Below are 6,633 nucleotides of genomic sequence, written 5' to 3'. Positions count from 1 at the left end.
CTATTTTTAGGTTGGTTCCCCAAAGAGAGTTAAAAGTGATGCTTTGATAAGTTTTTGAAGATCAAAGTATGCCGTTGCCGGGGACCTTCATTCTGGCCAAACTTGTGACTCATCGAACTCATGGTTATCCCTGCAAAATGCTAAAGAGGAAGACCGCATCAACGGACCATTCCAAAAATAGTTCAAGTTGAAAGGGTGAAAGTAGTGAAGTCACGCAGTTGCAAGCGCCCGCCCAGAACCTGAAGGCGCCCGCCCATTCGGGCAGCAAAGTCTTACATCCGCCAGCGCCAGCCCAGAATCCGCGGGCACCCGCTTAATTTACCAGAGACTTTGTGCATCCGCAGGCACCCGCCCAGCGCATGCGGGCACCCGTCAATTTGCAGACAACTGGGCATGGTTTGCATTATTTCATCCAAGGCTGTCCCCTTGACCCATTGTGTGGTTCTGCACTCTCCTAGGGATTTTGTACCATGAAATTGGAGTGGTTAGGAGTCTATGGTGGCTTATAGAAGGCTTGGAGGGCTGTATTATCTCAAATCTCACAATTTGTAAGGTTCTAGAGAGAGAAAAAGGTGTTCTTGAGAGTTTTGGGTTGAAGCTTCCCTCTAGGTGCGAAAATGGAAGGTTAGGCAATCACAACTCCTTCCTCCATTGCTTCTATGGGTAACTAACTCCATTTCTAGGGAGGTGATGAAGCCCTCCCTTGTAAGCATGGCTTAGTTTTGGGTTTAATTTTGGGAAATATGTATTTATATGATATTTTTATGATCTAGAACTTTGCACTTGATGTAATGGACCTAAATGCTTATAAATGATCATTTTAAGTTAATTATCTTGTCTTAGATTGTTTCCTCTCAATATTATATTGCTTTCATTTCCATAGTGACAATGGAAATGAGATTGTGGAAGTGTTTTTATTGGCATGTTTTTGAGAACCTTGTTAGTCAATGGCTTAGGGTCCCCTTTTTGATGGACTTTTCTTGATTTTTGGCTCCATGTGTTATCACCATAGTTATTGAGGGGTTTGATAGTTCCCAACTTAGTGAAGATGTGAAGCTACACTCTAATTTAGGTAGTCAAGCATGTGGAACTTTAAGGGACTATGCTTAATTCTTGATTCTATGAAATTCTTGAATATAGTTTAGCAATTTTGTGTTGCTACATATCATTACTATATATCTAATTTATTTCCTAAATTAACCACAAACTAGCATGTTAAGAGGGCAGGTAGTGGATTTACTTCCCTAGTCCCCTCTACATTATTTTTATCTCTTCAAATCCTTGTAAATATTGTTTTATGCAATCTCTAATTTCTAGTTTCTAGGTGACAAATCAAACACAACTCTTATACCCCCCTTTTAGCAAACTAAAAGTGATTTTACAATCTTAGTTGCCATAAACTAGCAATTCCAAGGGTTCGACTTAACTGCCCAATAGCCCTATTTTACAATGATTTGTGCTATTGCAAAGGGTTAATTATTATTGATAGTCGACGAGACCCGATCAATCTTGTTGGCTGTGATTTGATATCAATATGGCCTGTTGTTTTATTGCATGTTGTTAAATATATTTACAAGTGTAGTTATTGATTTTGTTTGTTAACTATGCAACTTTGTATTGTTTTATAGTGCTTTATAAACTAACTTTATTTTGGATCTGTCAAATATTTTTGAGAGTGACAATGCGGATTCCAAAAAAAAAAATAAATAAATAAAAAGCTGGTATTTAGACAAATATGACTACTGAACACATTTGTGCATATGAACCTGTATAAAGAAGGAAAACCATTATTACCAAGTTTGTGATATCTTTGTTACCCATTATGCATTGTTTTGTTTCCTAGGAATTAAGTTTAGCTTTCCCAGTAATGCTTATTTGCATAAAGGATTTCAAATAGAATGATGTTTAATGATTGATTTTGTGTGAATCATATACTGGTACACGTGAAGTTAAAAATCTATCCATGTATATATGAGTTAATGTGTGCATGAAAAGAAAACTGTGAAGTTTTGACTTTTCTTCAAAACTAATCAAAAAGATGGTTTTATATTACTGAGTTTAATTAAAGGTTTAATAGAAGTAAGATTGGCATGAAACTGTGAACATGTATATAGTTATCTCAGTGGACATAACTATTGAAGAATGCAAATTCCTATGTTTTGCCAATTCCTTCTAAAGATTCAAGTTTATTTGTTTAGTTTTAGGTTGAAAAATCTATGGGACTTGTGTGCCATGATCAATCAGTATTAATCTAATTGATTTAAAGATTCAAATACTTTAAATTGTTTATTAGATATATAATATACATGCGCCAAGTTTTGTTAATTTATTTTAATTAAAGTATATAAAGAATTGAGATTTTTAAATCTTGATTGATGTGCATGTTATTATTATATTGTTCACCATAATTTCTTAAGATATATGAAGAAGCTTTATTTTATTTATTTTAAAGTCATTTATATTACAATGAAATCAAGTGTTCCATAATGTTTGGGTTTAGTTTATGTGCATTATAAATAAATTGTTGAACTTAAATAAATGGATTTTTTGCAGTTTAGGTTCTTCCTTGAGGTTTAGGAAGAACGGTAAAGTGATCGTTTCAAATGTTGTAGCCAAAATGGGTGATGCCTGCGGTGAATGCCCACGGAGGTTATTATTATTTTTTTTTTTGAAATTTTAAGAAATTGGTCTCATTGAGGTCGCACAGTATACTTACCTATATGAGGGCCTTTGTTTTGCCAAAAGGTGATCAATGTCTTAGTGTGGGATAAGTGAGTAGAATATTTAAGAGTGTTTGAATTATAACTAAATAACCCTTTTGCCAAAAGGTAGTAGAAGTGTTTAGCAATAATTCAAGTATAATCAAATAGGTCTATGTGCGATTTTTTCGCAGGTTTGGGGGTAAAGTAAAATCTAAAATTCTGTCAAAAGGTGATTTTTAGATGGCATTTTATTTGTTCCCGCATGGTGGATGGTTTTTGCACATAGTAAAACATCATGAGAAATTCGGCTTAAAACCCCAAACACAAATTAAAGTATTAATCCCTAAAGCTATGACATATTATTTTATATGTTGTTTATGTGGTGTTATTCAATATAACATTTATTCAGGTTATAGACGCTTCCGCAATTTAAAGACATTTTATATGTTGTTTATGTGGTGTTATTCAATGTAACATTTATTCAGGTTATAGACGCTTCCGCAATTTAAAGATAGCTCGTATGGATTGAATATTAATCCCTAAAGCTATGACATATTATTTTATATGTTGTTTATGTGGTGTTATTCAATATAACATTTATTCAGGTTATAGACGCTTCCGCAATTTAAAGACATTTTATATGTTGTTTATGTGGTGTTATTCAATGTAACATTTATTCAGGTTATAGACGCTTCCGCAATTTAAAGATAGCTCGTATGGATTGAATATTAATCCCTAAAGCTATGACATATTATTTTATATGTTGTTTATGTGGTGTTATTCAATATAACATTTATTCAGGTTATAGACGCTTCCGCAATTTAAAGACATTTTATATGTTGTTTATGTGGTGTTATTCAATGTAACATTTATTCAGGTTATAGACGCTTCCGCAATTTAAAGATAGCTCGTATGGATTGAATATTAATCCCTAAAGCTATGACATATTATTTTATATGTTGTTTATGTGGTGTTATTCAATATAACATTTATTCAGGTTATAGACGCTTCCGCAATTTAAAGACATTTTATATGTTGTTTATGTGGTGTTATTCAATGTAACATTTATTCAGGTTATAGACGCTTCCGCAATTTAAAGATAGCTCGTATGGATTGAACCATTTAATGGTTCAATCCATACGAGCTATCTTTAAATTGCGGAAGCGTCTATAACCTGAATAAATGTTACATTGAATAACACCACATAAATGGTTAAAATTATATTGCCTAAAAGACATGTTTTGATATTATATTGGGTTTCTTAGACTATGAGTCTATGTTGTTTTGAAGAGGAAACCTATATGCCCAGTGCGGAGTCTTCTTAGGTGGAAAAATTGTTACAATTTTAGGTGGACTAAAAGTACTACAATGCCATTAGGTTAATTTATGCTTCTATTAGTGATACTATTCAGGGTGGTATTCTGGTTTTTGATACTACCAATGAGCTTCTTAATTTTATCAAGAAAAAGTTAATGGGCATTAAGAAGCAACTATAATACTGTTATCTGATATGGTTTATATTAGTCAGATACGATGGCAATGGTTCAGTGAGGGAGTACATCTATATGATGTGTAAGCTGGTTAATGATCTGAGGTAGTAGGGAATCATATTTGATGATAAGTTATTAGTCCATATGGTGATCTATTGTTTAAGTTAATTTTTCAGCTTTTTCAAGGTGAATTATAATTCACAAGAAGTTAAATATGGCATTAGCCAGCTGTTAGCCCTTTGTGTGATTGAAGGGGAGCGACTCAAAGGTTTAAAAACTGAGTCAGCTCATTTTGCTGTGACATCAAGAATCGTTTCATAAAGAAACTAGACGGCAAGAAAGTGTAAAAGTTAAAAACAATAAAGAAAGGCAAAACAATACATGAAAAGACATTGATCATGGAATGATAAATGTTGGTTCTGTAGCAATAAAATGACATAAAAAAAATAAAAGGTTATTGTGGTGAAACAGAAAAACAAAGCATGAAAGAAAATTGCCATTTTAATTTTTGAGCCTAACTTGGTAAAAGTATAGGTACAAACATGGTAGATGGATTCAAGTGTGATCCTACCTATTTCTTGTTTTTCTATAGACTCGATACCTTCTGAATAAAATCGTGCTTTGGTTACAGAGGATTCATCTATGCTATGCATAGGATATTAGGGAATGTCTCTCAAAAGAGACTTGAACGCTTGGTCAAGGATGAGATTATTGGGCCACAAATTTTATGCGTTGGTTGTATCAAAGGACAGATACAGATAAATGTAATTTTAAGGCTAGTCGGTCATTTGGTCTTTTAGACTATATTTATATAGAATTTTGTGGTCCATTTCTTATTGTACCTCGTTTGCGGTAAATGTATTTCATTGTCTTCATTGATGGGTTCTCAAGGTATAATTGTGTACTTAATTTACTAGAAGTCCAAAGCACTTGATGTGCTTTAAATATGCCAGGCTAAAGTTTAAAGTAGTTGGGTATAGTGATTATGGTTTTAAGATTGGACTAAGGTGGTGAGTTTTATTGGGAGAATGGTAACGAGGGTGTAAATCGTAGTACTTTCAGTACATACTTAAAAAATAGGGCATTGTGCCACAGTACACCATTCCTAGTTCTCCTGCGTAAAATAAAGTTACAGAAAAGAGAAAGTGTAGGGATGTCTTATAGAGATAGAGTTATATAATGCAGATATCAAGGAGCTTGATACTCGCACTGTCAATGATTATTTTATTGGGCATCTTGAAATATTAAAGGATTCGAGATTTTACTATCCTATTGACCTGTGGAGATTATTAGAATATGTCATGCATATTTAATGAGAGTGGTGAATCCAGTGGGAGTTTAAGATATTGTAGTTTCTTTTTACAAAAAAAAAAAAGTATTTTCAGCATCTATTCTATTTATTCCAAGCTTCATTCCACTTTCTTTAGTGGTTTTAGTTAAAGTTCATATTCCCACTCTTTCAGTTATTTCTCCTTTGCAAACCTTTCTTTCAGTTTCCAATCTAGTTCCTACGCCAGTTTAGCTTAGGAGATCTTCTAGAGCTTGGAAGTATGCTGTAGTTGGTGATTTTAAGGTGTCTAGTGGATATAAGATAAAAATTGATGGCTAAGTTCTTAAGCAAAAGTTAAGTATTGATTTTTTTGAGATTTTTTCTCTAGTTTCATTAAAGGAATCTTTAAGAGTCATTATTTCATCATCGCTCGTTTATGGCTTAAGTAAGTTTTACAGAAGTGGTATCCTGATACAATGATTGCTAATTGTAGGTTCAAAGAGAATGTTATGGATAAATGCATATACCTCAAGTTCAGTGGGAGTCATTTTGTTTTCCTTGTTCTATATGTTGTTAATATTTTACTAGGTAGCAATGACTTTCATGTGATACATGATATTGAGAATTTTATGTAAAGTTTTTGACTTGAAGGACATGGGTATCCAAAGCATGTCTTTGACATTAGAATCCATAGAGATCACACTACTGGAATACTTGGACTTTCTCTAAAGGATTATATTAATTAAGTATATGGAAACAATTTAAAGGTGACCAAGAGTGGTAAGCCCATTGACATAGAGTATATTTTTAAGCATGAGAAGGTTAAGGTTTAAGTGCTATTAAGATTTCCCCATATGGTTACAGAAAGATTATTGCAAATCCTCTTACTAAAGTCTTCATCCGAAGATAATAAAGTATTTAAATAGCACGTGATTCGGAGAGGTGTTCGAGAGTCATTATGTTATGATGTCTGGTATTTCTTTTGTATATGCTATATTGCAGTTAGTTTCTTTACACCTTGTGGTGGCAGTTATTTTTCCTCCAATTTACACCTTATGGTGACAATTATTTGCATCCAAAATAAAGTTATGATACATCATTATTATTATCTTGATATACATGGTTTATGCACGTGCTATTATGTTTGTCTGGGAGTGGTATTTCACTCATG

Source organism: Cornus florida, unplaced genomic scaffold, assembly GCF_030987335.1.
Source record: "Cornus florida cultivar Cherokee Brave unplaced genomic scaffold, ASM3098733v1 CherokeeBrave_3.0.0_Hap2_Chr06, whole genome shotgun sequence".
In the NCBI taxonomy this organism is placed as follows: Eukaryota; Viridiplantae; Streptophyta; class Magnoliopsida; order Cornales; family Cornaceae; genus Cornus; species Cornus florida.
The sequence above is the reverse complement of the archived record's forward strand: the minus strand, read 5'-3'. Positions refer to the sequence as shown.